Raw genomic sequence first — 16,559 nt, 5'->3', positions numbered from 1 at the left:
ACTGCTGCTGTGACATTGTGGTAATGAGGTAACACAGCTACAATGTCATGGAAATGTTGCGGAGACGTTATCTGTGGGAGCTCATCACACATGCTGATGTTCCTGATCCCCTTCAATGTTTACGTTGTGTGCGGACGTGCGCGTGTGTTCATGTATGCCGCTGCACCCCCCTCACCCTCCCGAAAAAAACGATACATATGGCCAAATGGCGGGAGGAAAAGCATGATGCTTCTATTTCCATAGAAGAAGAGAGGGTGGGTGGGGGGGGAGAGGGGTGCACCTCAAGTAAACATTTGAAACAGATGGCAATTTCAAAGCAAGCCTCATCAATCTTTGTTGACACTACCCCTTTTTTAAAACAACTCTTATTTGGGATATTTGCAATTATAATACATACTGTAAGCTCATTTGAATATCAAATTAATTACCGAACACACTGGAGTAAATACCTCTTTTATAAGTCCTTGTTAAAAGTGAAAAGTTCTTGACTACGGTTGGATGGCGTGTTAATTTACAGTGATATCTAATCCCAAGTTACTTCACATAAAAGGCATTACTATACACATTTTAATGGGGAGGTGGTTGTTTTCCAAGCAATTTTCTGCTAGAGTACATTTTTAATTTATTCATATTTAATTTATTGGTCTCTGCATACCCGCTCAGTAAAACTAATCAACACCATGTATGGGCCTCTTAAAGCCACATCTCTCCTTGGCAGGCAGACAGGCAGCCCCTGCATTAGGATAAGCTCTCCTCTCTTGTGCACAGAGCTGGGTGAAATGCCCCGCATTCAGTCGAGCAGGAGGATACCACCTCGAAGGAGAGACTGTTCAGTTCCCACAAACAACCTTTTAATCAGAGGGAAAAAAGGAAGGGGGGGGGGGGGGTGAAAAATGTGCCCAGCCTTGAGTTATCCAAAACATTTCAATTTCTGTGGATAGTGACCATCGTCACTGCTGTCAGAACATCGTCCACCGAGGACAATTTCTGCTACTTCCTGCCCTCAAACTCCTCTGCCCTTGAATTGGTTTTATGGAGCTTTGGCAGTCATTTAGCACAGTATGACTGGAGTTCTTATCACCTGACTCCGCTATACACTCCAAATATCTATCGACCCATTGACACACCTTGAGGAGGGATCTACACAACCTTACACATGGAAATGATTTCAATTAATTACCATTCCCCTTTGACAAGGCAGAGGGGAGGGGGTGTGGGGGGGAAACAAAGGAGCCCAGACAACAGGAGCATTTCTCTGGTGTAATGTGCACCATGTGTAATGAGCAGCGGAAAGGTCATTTGACACATTTCTGCCAGAATGAATTCATTTATTTCAAGCACTTAATTTTGCAGTCACCTCATTGGTGCACGGCTTGGCAGTGCACTGAGAGGGTGCATTACCACAAGTGGAGGCTTTAGTTTCCTCCCCAACAGCTAGTGCTGACCACAGGTCTGTGGGAATGCCTGAAGAGCAGGGAGATAGTGAAATGGAGTGTGGGAGATCCAATCACCCCTTCTATCATAGGAAAATCGCCTCCATCACCTTCAGCGTAATTGGAGCATTCATTACAGTTCAGTAAAAATGCAGGTTGCCATTAGATGGGCAATTTAAAAGTAGGCTTCTGGAGAATGAGAGACTTGAGGGGTCACGATACGGGGTCACAGTCAAGTAAATAATGGGAATTGGTCCCATGAGGCTTGGAAAACCACAAAGCCCGTGGTCACGCACCAAAATACAACTCAGCACAGGAGAGAGGCAGGAATTCAATCACCAGACAGAAAATAAAATGCCCCCCGTGCCCTCTCAACATCACAATAATTACAAATAGAAAGTCAGAGGCAATTCACCGCCTTATAATTACTCTAACCTGATGAGGTTAGAAAACGCTGTGATGCATGTGTGACAACTGGAAACTATTCTGTTACTTTAACGCTTACAGTACAAAATTTAGAAATTAGAAGTACGAACAGCTATGAGATTATACCAATACCGGATTGGATATCGGTGACAATGGGGCTGATCTATTCAATTAAATTGTATGTTTGTATACTATATACATTATATACTGTAATTTTAATGTTTAAGTTTTGACCAATTTGTTGCTGCATTAAAAAGGTTTACACTTGAAATGAAGTTGCTGCTTTTGATAATAAAGAACATTTAAATAAACGTGTATCTATGTATTCATTGGTCACATTTTGTTTTACAAAGTTAGGAAAGAAATGTTTAAGTCAAGTGGGGAAAACAAATTGATTCACCTACAGTGTGTATCGCAGTTTTTTTTCTACCATTTGAGTCTATATAGAGGTAAAAGGAAGTTACCGTTTTTACTGTTGTAGTCTGAGTAACGTGACGTCATATCCGTTCTGTATCCGTCAACTAAAACACGTGGATACGACCTGCACCCTCACATTTTAAATCCAACGTGGTAAACACTAAACATACAGTAAAGTATGGAAACACTTTGGGTTTCACACATTGCAGGAAAAACAGAGCTAGACATCATGGCTAAAGCTGCATGTTAACTCTGTCATGGACAGGAAACGTTATCGTATTGCGGTAACATGCGGTCAAGCCAACCGTCACTCGTATCTCCATGGTCAAATTGTCCGACACTACAACTGTAGAGCACCCATATACTGACACTTGTGATAAATGCATTCGAACGACCCCGATGGAGCTGACCATGGATGTATAAAGAGAACGGAGCTGACGGGAGAGCTAGCGACGGACTTGGCGAAGTTAGCAGAAGTATACACTTGTGACTACGTCCGCTTTTCAAAATAAGGTGTTAACAATAGATTTTTGGGTTGCTGGAAAAAATTTAATAAATAACGCTTGACAATGACTGATATGTTTGACTTCAGGACATCTCTGACTACATACATGCTGAAAATAAAACGTTTTTACTGTATTAATTTAGATATTTTCCAAAGTAAAAGTCCCTAGAAGTGTATGATTCAACCTTTTTCCCATGGTCTAGTGTTAAAAAAGTTAACAGAAATCGCAATAATTCGTAATATCGAATCGCAATACTTAAAAATTGCAATGTATATCGAATCGGTTCCCAAGTATCATGATACTATCGAATCGAGAGATAGGTGTATCGTCCCAGCCGTAGTGTGCAGTGTGATGTAAAAAAGCCAATAATTTCCTGACTTCTTTATTAAAAGAAAAAAACATTTGTGTTGCCCCCAGTATTCTGGGAGCAGTAGTATTAAACCACATTTGCTGTTACCACCAGGGAACACGGTGTCGCCAAATCATTGAGAACTGAAATCTTCTGGATTGCCACTTTAAACCCTTCACATCCCGTTGAGGTGAAGTCTAACATGGTAACTTTTAGTAGGGAGGATGTTGCCTTCAGCGGCCACTAGAGGCCTCAGTCTGGCTGAAAGTTGCACCACTTTGTTTTTATTTGTAGTTTTGCTGCTACTTTTGTTTTGTTATGTTTTACAATTTTTCTCTACAGGGAAACATTTCTCTGTAAGCAAAACCAGAAACATTTGCTTGATCAAAGGAAGCATATTTAATGTGTTTAGGTTTGAAAACGGAGTTGTTATGTTCTGAAGGTTATTTTACAAAACTTTGTTCTAAACAAAGCAAGCACAACAATAGCTCTTCGGCTTATGTGTGCTTCGCTAACTGCAAACATGCCTGAAGTCACTACTGATAACATGATTTTAGATTCTGTTTGAGAGATGTAAACGCTCTCACAACAAATCTGTGTATGTATTTCTTTGTGAAGCTCCCACTAATGACCATGTTTTTGCAGGAGAAAATGCTTCTACATTAAATATGAATACACATCATGATGAAACAATTAGGCAATGGATAGTGTAGCTGCTTTAAGAATCTGGATGCCTTAAAAAAACTGTAATGGCACAAAGCTGTGGAGCAGTATTCACAAATTAGCCTCACTTCTCGGTGGAAAAGAATAATTAGAGAGTTTTGAACTGAGGAAACCCAAACAGGCCCTCTCCTGTCAAGACTGGACCGTCGCGATTTATGAAATAAGATAATAATCAATCAGAAGTATGCTTACCTATTGGAAGGGATGCCCGGAGGTTCATAATAGGATGACACACGGCCTCGGAGTCGGGGGCTCTCACACGGCATATGGGGTGTGCTTTCCTCCAGCCCTTTCACCACTCAGGAGGCAGATTGGACTTCTCACTCTCAGCTACTCCGCATTATTGTCCATTATCACACCGTGGTCCATGTGTAAGGTGACAGTGGTGCTCTGATGGAGAGGCGACAGGGGGACCTAGACAGCAATAACATATTATTAGCTTTTTTCACAGCTCCACTGGGCTGGATTTACACTGGATATCCAGAGACCTCCGAGGGCAGCCCACTGTCACAGCGGTGTCCACCAGCAGAGCAATTGCCAGAGATACACAGGTGTGTGTGAACTGAATAGCCATGCACCCACGCAAGGCAACACACGGGGCACGTGTACACATACACACACACACACACACACACACACACGCACGACGCACACGCACACACACACACAGTGTGTCTGTAATCAGTGACAGGCCTTTTCCAATTAGCCTCAGTGTGCTGTCATTCTTGTGTACTATTGTAGTGCTGCATGTTCTCCTTTTGTTCTGTAAACTGTAAACACATCTCCCGCCATCACTGTGGTGTGTCTGAGTCAACACATGAACAGATAGATAGATATACTTTATAGATAGATATACAAGATAGATACACTGTACAGATAGATAGATATACTGTATAAATAGATATACTTTGTAGATAGATATACTGTATAGATAGGTAGATATACTGTATGTAAGGGATAATGTACAGCTAGCGGGGTCATTGTTGTGAAAGAATCCCCTTCAAGATCAACAATGACCCGCTAGCTGTACATTATCCCGCTTATTACACAGCTACTTAGTTAAGAAATCAATATTTTGACACAAAACGGTCCGCCAGAGTCTGACATCAGAGCTGCGCCCATAGCAACGGTCTGTTATACATAGCAACGGTCTGTTATAAAGAAATAACAGACCGCTGTGACTGACCAATCAGAATCAAGTATTCCTCACAGCCGTGTAATAAAAATAGATATACTTTGTAGATAGATAGATATACTGTATAGCTAGACATAATAGATAGATATACTAGATAGATAGATAGATAGATAGATATACTGTATAGGTAGACATAATAGATAGATATACTAGATAGAGCATGACGTCCAGAAAAAAGTCTAGCATTTTTCTTGTGTTTCGTGTTCCGTCATGGCTGTGAATTGCCGCGCAGGCGTGCACAACTGTAAACAATGGTGGAGCTATGGCAACAACACCCCCGCCTTTTTGATGTTTCCTCGAGGGACTACTATGACAGAGTGTAATAAAGAAAAAAGATGGTGTGAAATAGCAGAGCACTTCAGCAACCGGGTGAGTAGGCTAGTAGCATTGAGCTTCCTCCGTGATGACATCACGCATGTCGTGAAAGATAACCAGCGATGATTGGTCGAGGACCGTCGTGTAGTCTGTCATGTCTCTCGGCCAAGTTACAACTGGAATTTATGACTCTTAATTGCTTAGTCTGACATAGTGACCATCGTAACCGACAAAAATATTGTGTAGCACGAACCAGGCATTCGATTTTGGATATCGTAATATGGAATAAGTGTTGTCTTTTCCTGGTTTTAAAGCTACATCACAGTAAAGTGATATCATTTTTCTGAACTTACCAGACTGTCTAGCTGTTCTATTATTTGTCTTTATCCACTCGGTCATTACATCCACATTAATGATGATTATTCATCGTGTAAATATTTTGTAAAGCACCAATAGTCAACCCTGCAATATTGTCACAATATCGATATCGAGGTATTTGGTAAAAAATATAGTTATATTTGGTTTTCTCCATATTGCCCAGAACCTAGATAGATAGACAGATAGACATACTGAATAGATAGATATACTGTATACATATAGATATACTGAAAGGTTAGTTAGATAGATAGACATACTGTATAGATAGATATACTGTATACATATAGATATACTGAAAGGTTAGTTAGATAGATAGACATACTGAATAGATAGATATACTGTATACATATAGATATACTGAAAGGTTAGTTAGATAGATAGATATACTGTATAGATAGATAGATATACTGTATACAGTACATAGATGGATATATATAGATCAGAGTGCTTACAGATTCCATATGTGTGGCACATCTGCCGCTCCTGTTTAAATGCGAGATGCTCTTGTCCTTGGTAATGTTAACAGTCTCCCTTGTGACTGATGCCTCTTGTCCCAGCCCTGTTTATAAAACAGTCAGAACTTCGTTAAGGGACAATAACATCAGCCAAGCTCAATTATGGTGACATTTTGCTGACATGCAGATTGCCTCCCCTCAATCTTTTTTATGTAAAATACTGATGTGCCAGTCACATATGGATGGATGAACTTTGGGAGAATCAATGGTATTGATGAATCATAGATCATACAAGTCAACAAGACTGACACCAGGAGAGCGAATTCATCGCACGCAGAAAGTCAATATTAAATTGTAATCATAATCAGACAAAGTGAGTTATGTATAATCAATAGCACAATTATGATATGACTTGTCTTTGCAATACAGACAATAAGTGAATTCAAACAGGCTGTATTGTGTTTATTACAGCATGAGCTTGTGTATTTAATGTATTTAATGATAAAACTGAAAAGATGATCACAACAATTCTGATAAATATACAAAACAGTCTTCTGTAAGAAAAAAAAACATTGCAATGAATTGTTGGAAACTATAGAAGTTGTTCTGAAATATGTTGGAAGGGGATTGTCAGGAGAAGAGTACAATAAGGCTGCTAAATCCAGTGAGACGATGGCATTTGATTGTCCTTTGGTGTGCCCTGAAATATTGGAGCAACTCTGAGCTGCTTCATCTGTTGTCAGTGGTCTAACAGTACAGGCAAAAGTGACCAAAAACATTTTTGAGTTAGTTTTTGTTTCTGTGTCATGCCAAAATCTGGCCCATCCCACATGGGAGTACAAAACACTATTTTACAAAACATGCATCTTCCGGTAAGACATACTACGGTGGCCCTGAGAACTAAACAGGCTCTTCACAATTCGACAAAACATGCACAGCATTAAGAAAAAATGCCACAAATAGAGTAAACACATCCAAATACAGAAATGCGCTGCAACACACACGACAATCGAAACCAGGAGGCACTAAAAAGTGATGCACACGGCTGGGACACGGTTTAGGCTGTGTTTGAAATCATAAACTAACGTACAGTACATACTTAATCTGTATGTGCTGCATACTGCCTACTAAATTAACCATTAACAATGGCATTATCAGCAGACTGTTCACACTGAAGTATACTCAAGCTAGGGTTGTCCAAGTAATCGAATTTCAATTACGATTGTGGCCTCCAACGATTATGAAAACAAGATAATCGACAAAACGATTATTGTGCCGCATTCCGTTTCGCACTGACATTCTCGTTTTGTCTTGTGTCATAAATCCAGCGCACCCCTTTCCTTTACAGGATGGCAGGATCCCCTCATAGGGAACTCTCCCCAGCCCTGGCTGGCCCTCGCCGGGCCTATTTCCTACCTGGTGGTTTCCCAATTGTATGCATACTACATGCAACAGTATGTACTTTGTAAGGGCAGCTGAAGTACGTACTAAAAGTAATGGAACATACCAATAGACTGTATCTAAAGATGGACGACATGACAGCTCCCCAAAAGTGAAGCCAAAACATCTGGATCGCCCCCCGGTGGCTGGCTGCAGTATAGGTCATAAGTCCTGCTTCCTCCATGTTAGCTAATGGGACATGGGCCAAACTAAAATGTACAAGTCAAAAACACTTTTCCCAAAGATGATTTCTGTCATTTTAAATAGTTCTTATCACGCTGATGTATGTTCAAATGTTCGTTTGTGATAAGTTTGGTTTTAATTAGTTATTGTAGCCGTGGAATCGGTTGAGAAATGTAGACGATATGGTGCTTTTTTTTTTAATCAAGAAAACGGCAGCTCCCAAGTTCACTTGTATTTGTTTACAGGCCGGTCCTGCCTTCCCCAATATGGCGGTGATGTTGACATATGATCCAAAGGCCAATGCGGCATCTACATATACACATATATATATATACGGTCGGAGCGCAGTACATACACTACATAGATACAAATTTTACGTCATACTTAGTATGAATAGGATGTGATTTTGAACAGACCCTTAATATGCATGTGTTTTGCCTATCGCATGTTTTCTTAAATTCTTAAAAAAAATATCTCTATATGCTTTAAAAATCACTAAATCACTAACTTCTATTTAATTCAGAGCACACTGAACAAATCTGCTCTTCTTCTTCCAGACTGACAAACTGTTTCAAAAGTTGAAATTAATGCAAGTACAAGTTACGAGCAAAAGTGCATAAAGAAGAAATGGATGCCTATGTGTTGGCACAAATAACCTACACTGTGCAGAACAACACTCTTTTTAGTAGTGCAAACGAAGCAAAATGTGGCAAGCAGAGCAGAAATAAGCACAGATGATAAACTTGCGAGGAGGATAAACTGCATAAGTCTGATATACCTGGAAAATGTGTATCTAGAATTAGATTTAACATTGGTGGATGATCAAACATTGGCAGCTTGGTTCAGAAACATTAACGTGTCCTGTCAAGGTACAAGGACTTTACGATTGGTGGCACAATCAAGTGTCGGAGAGTAAAAACAAACAGATTAAACTTGCCTATTCAGACAGAGAAATCTGTGTTTCATATTTGCTCTGTATGTCATATTAAATGAGTCATGGAGGAATTATTGTTGAGCAGATAAAGGCAAGGGAAGCTGAAGGGAAGTTGGGAAGTTGAAGAAGATTGGAAAATGTGAGCTGACATACTGTAGATCAGCAAATCAAGAGAATATATCTGGTGGGTGAAAAGGTATCTACACACATGACTAAATGCATAATAACCTCCGCACATACAGTATGTATGACCTCCTTTAGATGTGCTAGTGTGAATATATGCACATTTTTTACAAAGCCTGTATATAAACTGTTATTTACGAAGCCCTGGAAGGGACATGGAGGGGTCTACTATAGAGGGTAACCCAAGTTGCAAAAAACATGCGAAAACTCTCATAAGACTCGCTGCCCAACGACCTATCCAAACCATAACTATTTAAGGTCCAGATACAGTTAGCGGCTGTAGCAACTTGATTTCAGCCAGTGCCAACCCCAGCACCGGGTGTCACAGCGGGCTGGTGGCAGCAACAGAAAGTTTCAGACCTCCAACGTGGGAGTTTGCACTGGCTGAACTCGAGTTGCTACAACCACTAACTCGCAATCCTTTTGTGTAGCCCATGTGATGCATTAAGCGTGATTTATGCTTGCCGCATCCACGAGGGCCGCGAGTGTCCCCACGGCCAAAGTGATGTCACACCATCAGAAACGACCTTTTGCGGGGTTTCCGTACAGCAGGTTTTCGCCTGTTTGCGCACATCCAAATTTTTCTTATTACACAGACGCGGATGGCGGAGAAAATGGAGAACTTTGAGAATGTCTGTTTGCTGCAATTAAAAATCTGCACAAAGTATAAAAGATCTGAACGTTTCCTCGTCATGATTCCATGTCAGCTGATGTCCTTTCGGCCGTTCTTGCGGAAAGCATAATCGAAGCTTTAGCCTTTAGACAAGTTAACAGTCAGTAATGAATGAAATAAAACAAAAATACTGTATAGCTTCAGGTCTCAAATGTGGCAGTACCAGTAAAGTTTGGTCATTGTGTCTTAAAAATGCAGGTATTAGACAGGTTTGGGTCTCATTTTTCAAAATTGTCAAACTTTTCTGACAATTCAACAACAACAACAATCAAACCTTTATCATTTAAATCAAACATTACAACATTAAATTTAATGCACGAAGGAGTTTTAGTGATATTCATAAACATACCTGTAAGAACTTGGTGTACATGTAGATATAGACACAATTACTCTGTCTCTCTCTCTCTCTGTCTCTAGCTTTCTCTCTGTCATGCACTCACACATGCACGCACAAACACACAAGGATTTATGCAAGTCAAAGAGATATTGATATATTTTCAACAGTGAATAGAATCATCAAAACAAGCTCCCTCTCTCTCTCTCTCCCTCTCCTGCCTGTGACTACAGCAATAAAAAGCATTACATACGAGAGTGAGACAGCCCCTGTCGTCTTCATTAGCAGATGACAGCTTTTCTCCATCAAATAGCTCATCCGAAGGATGTGCAAGCGCTTTGAATCAGACTCTGTAATTGCTGACCAATGAAAATACTCAAGGCTTTGCACAAACAGTCTTTACTGAGGCCTCATTTTCAATTGTGTAGATTGGATTTAGCTACAAGGTCTAATAACTTCAGAAACCTGACAGGTGCATTCCCTGATACTCACCCTCTCCTCTTTAATCAACTTTTTTCTTCATTATTTCCACTTAACTACTGACAGTTTAGAGGCCACAGATTTTTCCTTTTTCCCTCGACTGTTCAGTGTGCTTCATAGCCTACAGACAACCACATGAAATGAATGTAATATCTCTCAGATAAAAGATGTGTAAGGTTGAAGACCTGCACCTCAGCTTTTCTGAGTGAGACACCCCTTTGCCCTTCACTCTGTTGTCTTTCATTCACTGACTTTTGTTGATTAACCATAATGAGGTGACTTACTGTAGACCCCGGGCCAACCCCCTACTTTAGTGAGGTGGTACAGATTTTTAAAAAAAAGTCCATCCAGGCAGCCGTCATAGGGGGTCAGCACAAATCAGATGGAGGGGCTTTCTTGTGTCTGGCAGCCGACACTTTCAAATGTTAATGGATGGGGGCGAACAAAGTTGAAGTGGGTCTGAAAATGCTAATTGTCCCTAATTCATGTAAATAGGTTTCTTAATGGAGGAATTAAGCATTTTAAATATGCAATCGGAGGCAATCAGTCCTTTCATTTGGTGGGGTGGCACAGGTGTAGAGGATTGAAATTCATCTTTCACACAGGGTGGCTCATTTGTCATTTGGCTGTGTTCAGGCATGGATGACGGGGACTGGAGGAGAGGTCCTTCTGCACTGTTATGTACAGATATCGGTGAGTGAAACACGTTGCAAAACCTTTAATTGTGTTCTTGTTGTTGACCGTACGAAGATAGCGGGAAAAGCAATTAACTCCGATCAATACTGGTAAAAACAGCCAGTGCAAAAATATCATTCGTTCTCACCACTTACAATACAATACACTGATATATTTATATATTCATAAAGAATTATTTATACCCTCTATACTTATTTACACAGTAGAATATATGTATAATTCTGTATACAACTACAGCAATATAAGTCATGTCATTTCTGGATAGAAATAATGAGTGTAGCACACAACAAAGGAAGGAGGCCTACCTACATATCACAGACAGAGGAGCAGCAGAGTAGACAGCTCTGACTTATTATTCTGATCATCTCAAACAGACAATAAACCAGGAGGTCATGTTTCAGCATGTAATAACATGGTGTAGCAGCAGGACCAGAGACAGAGGGAAACTCACAGGCACCGCGTATGGGCTATGAATCAAATGGGCAATGCATTGTCTCAGAAAATGACTTATTAGTCAATATAAAGGGGGATACTGTGTCTTTGAGGTGTAAATAGCCGTGGCTGTGCAGAGAAGAGGAGGCGGCCCTGGTTAATGAACGAGACAAGAAAAACCTTGTATAAAAGGACAAACCAGATCACAAGATTTCAACCCCATTAGCTGCTACTCACAGGGAATGATAATAATGATAAAGGATGGTAGGGCCTTTTGATTTCGGAGTAGCAAACTGTGTTGTCTTGAGAAAAAATCTTTTCCTGGAGGAGAATCAAAGAGCAGTTCATTTTCACACTGACCTTCAGGGCTCAAGGCGGCCAGACAAGGGCACAAACAGATTGAGAATTAATTGGTGCAATTAACATTTTGTGATTATAAGGACTTCAGATCAATACCCTATGCAAATAGCAGTATTGATGTGCAGCAGAAACCTTGTTAATTGTGTTTGGCGAACAAACAGGCCCCTGTGCTACTATTCCATAATGGAACAGGAGGCACGGACAGGTTCAAACTGCTGACCACTTTAGATGCATGAGGACATGCGGCAGTTTCTCCCTCCTCCATCCTACCAGTCCACCCCTTCACCCTCCACTCTGCTCGAGACTTTTAAGAAAAGTTGCAGTTTGATAATCTCGGTCGCTTTTAAGTTGGCCTTTTAGTGGCTCTCTGAAAAGGCTCTTAAAGGCTGGATGAAGATCCCTCAGTGTTTCTCTGATCACCACGCTCATGTCAGGCGGCAGCAGATTACACAAATGGCCTTCCGCCTCCTTTCTTTTACTTTTTAACAGTGGGAATGGGCACGTAAGGAAGAATTGAAACACTCTGTGCCGACAGCCATTGAAATGAATTAGTTTCAGCTTTATTGCAACGGACTGGATTTTCCACTCTCGTTATTAAACTGCGTTAAAAATGCACTTTCATTTCAGATAAGTACCAGTAATCCTGTTTGCGGACCACGGCAGATGAAGTTAAATATAATTTAAGCAGAAACGGAAACGCATGGAACAATGTAATCACTGAAAGTGAGATTGAAGTGATGCTATTCTTATCATTATTATTATTTTCATTACAGTTGGTGTGGAAAGACACCAGTGATGGCAGCAGCCACAGCAAGCAGAAGGTGAGAAAAGAGGGGGAAAAAAACCCCATCCAATAACTATCAGAGCCAATAAATCCCTGCTCACTACTGCCCGTCTCACTTTTTCTTTCAGTGACAATTGGCTTGCAGATTGCTGGAGTGCTTACATCCTGTGGCCTTGAAGAAACACACAGAGCTGGCAACGTACAAGAGGCATGAAGGTACTGTTAATTAGCTGAGTTTACAGGCCGAAGGAACAGTTAGCAGGGTCTTTTATGTGCTGTACTGCCTGCTGTGGCTGTGGTGTCGGTGTAATGATGCTGTGCTTAATGTGGGCTTACCTGTCTTTAGCAGTGTGGTGTCGCATTTGCTAGGATGTTGCACAAAAGGTAAAGACCAGGCGAGAACAGAGCAGAGCTGTGACATAAAATACATATTTGTTTTACCCTGCATTTATTTGATAAATGGATTTTTACCAAATTGCAACAATTGATATTAAAACACCTCTATGCCCCATTTCACCATCATTTAAAATGAGGTTCTCAAGAGTAAGATTACAGGTTATATAATAAAAATATAACAATTGCCATCGTATTAGCCATTTGTTAGCGTGCTAATTACAGTTAATTCTTTTCAATTTTGGGCTGTGCTCCTTTAGGCATTAGCCTTAATCTCCCTGGTGATGAAGTTGGTGTATTAAACAGAAAGCACTAGAGGGAGGGGAAAGTGGACATGGAATTAAACCATCATACTTATAGCCATGTTTAACAAACACCACCACTTACTGGGCTATTTGTTAATGACTTGAATCTAAATACTTTTCTGTGAATTGTGTTTGTAAAGTGAGACCCCATTACATCTAATTTAAAAAAACAAATATAGTGCTAAAGTGATGCTTGAGGCTTTGAGAGATATTTTATGAAAAAATAACGACTGGTTTTGCTATGCGAAATATAGTGCTGCATGTGTAAAATTTAAAGCTGAATTCTAAAAGACCCAGGAATATCCAAAAGAAACACATTTTCATTGTATTGGAAATCATTGTGTAATTAATATGGATACCAGACTAATTTCTATGGGGGCATATAGCGACCTTTTGGCCATGCGGTTTTACACAATCCATGATGGAGTTGCTGCATGATGAACTTCCTCTTTCACTGGATCAATTAATGTCGACGGTCAAGAATATAAAAATCAAGATTCAATAGAACTGCAAATACATGAGGACGAAGATCAATCCACAAGTAAACATCAATGTAAGAGGACTGAGGTGCCTCTGGAAGCTGAAGCTGATTTAAAGTAAACATTGCTGGGAGGATGAAGATGATTGTGGTGATGATGACGCTGATTCTATCTATTATTGCACCTGTTATAAAGTTGATTGTATCTCCGCTGTAGAAGAGAGGATAGCCAACGTTCTACCTAAGCAATCAACATATAAAAGATACATAATGATGACACGTGAACCATTTCCCAAACATTGTTATAGAGACAAAAATAATGCAGATAGTAAATCATAAATCCAGCAGTCGAAATGCCCATCTACGGTCAGGCTGTGGAGAGCAGGTGAAAAATACACAATAGTATTGCATTTTTAGACGCGGTTCAAAAAGACCTTGTCAAGATTGATGTCTCTCCTGTAGCTATAGTTAATAGTAAGGGAACACTCCCGAAATTAGAATCCACTTCTTTCTAAACGCACCACCTGTGAATCGAGGACATCTGAGAGAAAAAAAAATGGAAAGGTACATGTCATTTCTATAGGTTTCCGAGACACAGGGAAAGGAGAACAGCCAATCTGTGAGATGTAATGGATATGTCAAGAATTGCTAAATCATAGGTGTCCGAGGCAGAAAGACAACTAACCCAAACATAATGTCATTCTGGAGGCAGAAAGGAGGCAAATGCGGGAAAGAAGAGAAGAGGAAATGACACGGGTGGGTAAAGTATTGCATTTAAATTTAGCAAAAATGAGAAAAGATATATTAACTGTTTATTTTCTGACGTACTGTTCTTTATTATTACCTATTTGGCATCTCTGTCGGGTGCATTATGGAAATGAAGTAATGCTACTTTGCTTAACAATAACACACTGACTTTGAATCCTCTTACTTAAGGTTTGATTGCTTCTTGACGGTGGTTTTAAATGAATTGTGTTGAGGAGTGATAAAGAGCTTATTGCCAGGAATAAAAGCCCAGAGCAATGAAGAAAAGCTACACATGGAGTGGCTAGGCGATACAGGCTATTACGGTGAGGGAATGGTGTCCTTGACTGCCAGGACGGCTTAGAATTTTATTTCATCTTGTTTTGCTGGCTGCTGACAATGATGCGTGACTCTGGCACTGGAGGAAGAGGGCAAGCATGAGAGCCATTTTAGATCTCATTTACATATAGTGTGTCTATAACAGCATGAAAATAACCGTGTTTGAATGCGTGTGCATATGAACATGCAATGTGCACGTTTCAGGAGACAGGAATACAGTATGCCTGCATGCAGGTGTATTTGTGCATTCAAGCATTTTAAAAGTTTGTTTGTGAATTTTCTACAGAGTGGTATTTTAGGGAAAGTTATGATTATCATTCTCCTTGTGTTGCGTGTGTTTGTGAATACACACTTGCTCTGACCTCTATCACTCACATGCGCTGAAGCCCCCAAACCTCATGTAAATTTGGACAATGGGGGACTCTGGGAATTGTTGTTTATCAGCGCAGTGAAAAGAACGGTTGAGCTGTAATGGCCCTCCAGTGGGTTCAGTATGTAAACTTCTCTGTGCTGCAGCAGTTTGAGGCCTCCCCTCTGAGCTGCACATCTCTGTGTTATTTTGGTTGGCTGCTTGATTCGGGTGGGAGCAGTTCATTTGGAGGTTATCGCTGCTTTTGTCAAGGTGAGTCAGTACTTTCGTTGCATACAGTGGCACAAATGAGGCAGCAACATCTCCAAAGAAAAGCTCATCTTTGCTGTTTCGTTTCTGACTATGAAGTCCCAACAGAGCACATTCAGCCTCCAAGGTTGTAACTTTTTAAAGATATTAAAGTTCCCCTCCAGACATTTTTTAAGTATGTAAAAATACTCTATGATTAATATTTTGTTTAACATGGTTTTCCCACATAAAAAGTAATAAAAAAAACTCTCTGAAAATGGGCTGAAAGCACATCTACTTTTTCTCCTGATTGAATCTGGCCGCTTCCCGCCCACAGAGTTGCCAAGTCTGCTTATTATAAGCGATTTTGGGATTGTTTTCCTCAAAAGTCGCAGACAAATATTGGTAGTTGTGTTTTTTTTGGGCTTGATTCTAAAGTGTAGTTATTTATTTGGGATTGCTCTTGTCTCTCTCCTCTATACCTGTCTACTTTGTCCTGTTGAAGGATCCGTACACACCTGTACAAAATCTGCCCCCCCCTTTCTCCCATACGCACGCAGCCATCGGTGTGTGAATGAGGATTTAGATTAGATGCTGATGGGCAAAGTTGGCACCTTGCACCATCAGTGTATGAATGTGTGTGAATGAGTGAATGCTGACACACTATACTATGACTTGTTTTGACTTTTTTCGACATAGTAAACTATGACTTTTTTTAATGACTTTTTCGACATACTATACTATGACTTTTTTTTCGACATACTACACTATGACTTATTTTAATGACTTTTTTGACACTATATGATGACTTGTTTTAACTTTTTTCGGACTATGACTTTCAGACTTTTTCGACATACTATACAATGACTTATTTTAATGAGTCCTTTCAACATTATACTATGACTTGTTTTGACTTTTTTCGACATGCTATACTATTACTTTTTTATTACTTTTTTGACGTACTATACTGTGACATTTTTATGACTTTTTTTCTGACATATTATAC

At 40.1% G+C, this 16,559-nt stretch overlaps 1 long non-coding RNA gene across 2 annotated transcripts; it reads left to right on the top strand.

Moving 5' to 3' along the window:
* Positions 1 to 5,188: 5,188 nt before the first annotated feature.
* LOC119482026 lies at positions 5,189 to 16,221 on the top strand. Of its 2 annotated transcripts, none has more exons than XR_005205353.1 (4): positions 5,189 to 5,418; positions 12,686 to 12,733; positions 12,825 to 12,912; positions 14,585 to 16,221. It is a non-coding gene; the product is annotated as an uncharacterized LOC119482026 (long non-coding RNA). The 2 variants fall into 2 exon arrangements; XR_005205352.1 differs by lacking the exon at positions 5,189 to 5,418 and adding an exon at positions 10,765 to 11,117.
* Positions 16,222 to 16,559: the final 338 nt, after the last annotated feature.

The sequence above is a fragment of the Sebastes umbrosus genome, chromosome 2, assembly GCF_015220745.1.
Source record: "Sebastes umbrosus isolate fSebUmb1 chromosome 2, fSebUmb1.pri, whole genome shotgun sequence".
NCBI lineage: Eukaryota > Metazoa > Chordata > Actinopteri > Perciformes > Sebastidae > Sebastes > Sebastes umbrosus.
Note: the sequence above shows the minus strand (reverse complement) of the source record. Positions and strands in the feature narration are given on the sequence as shown.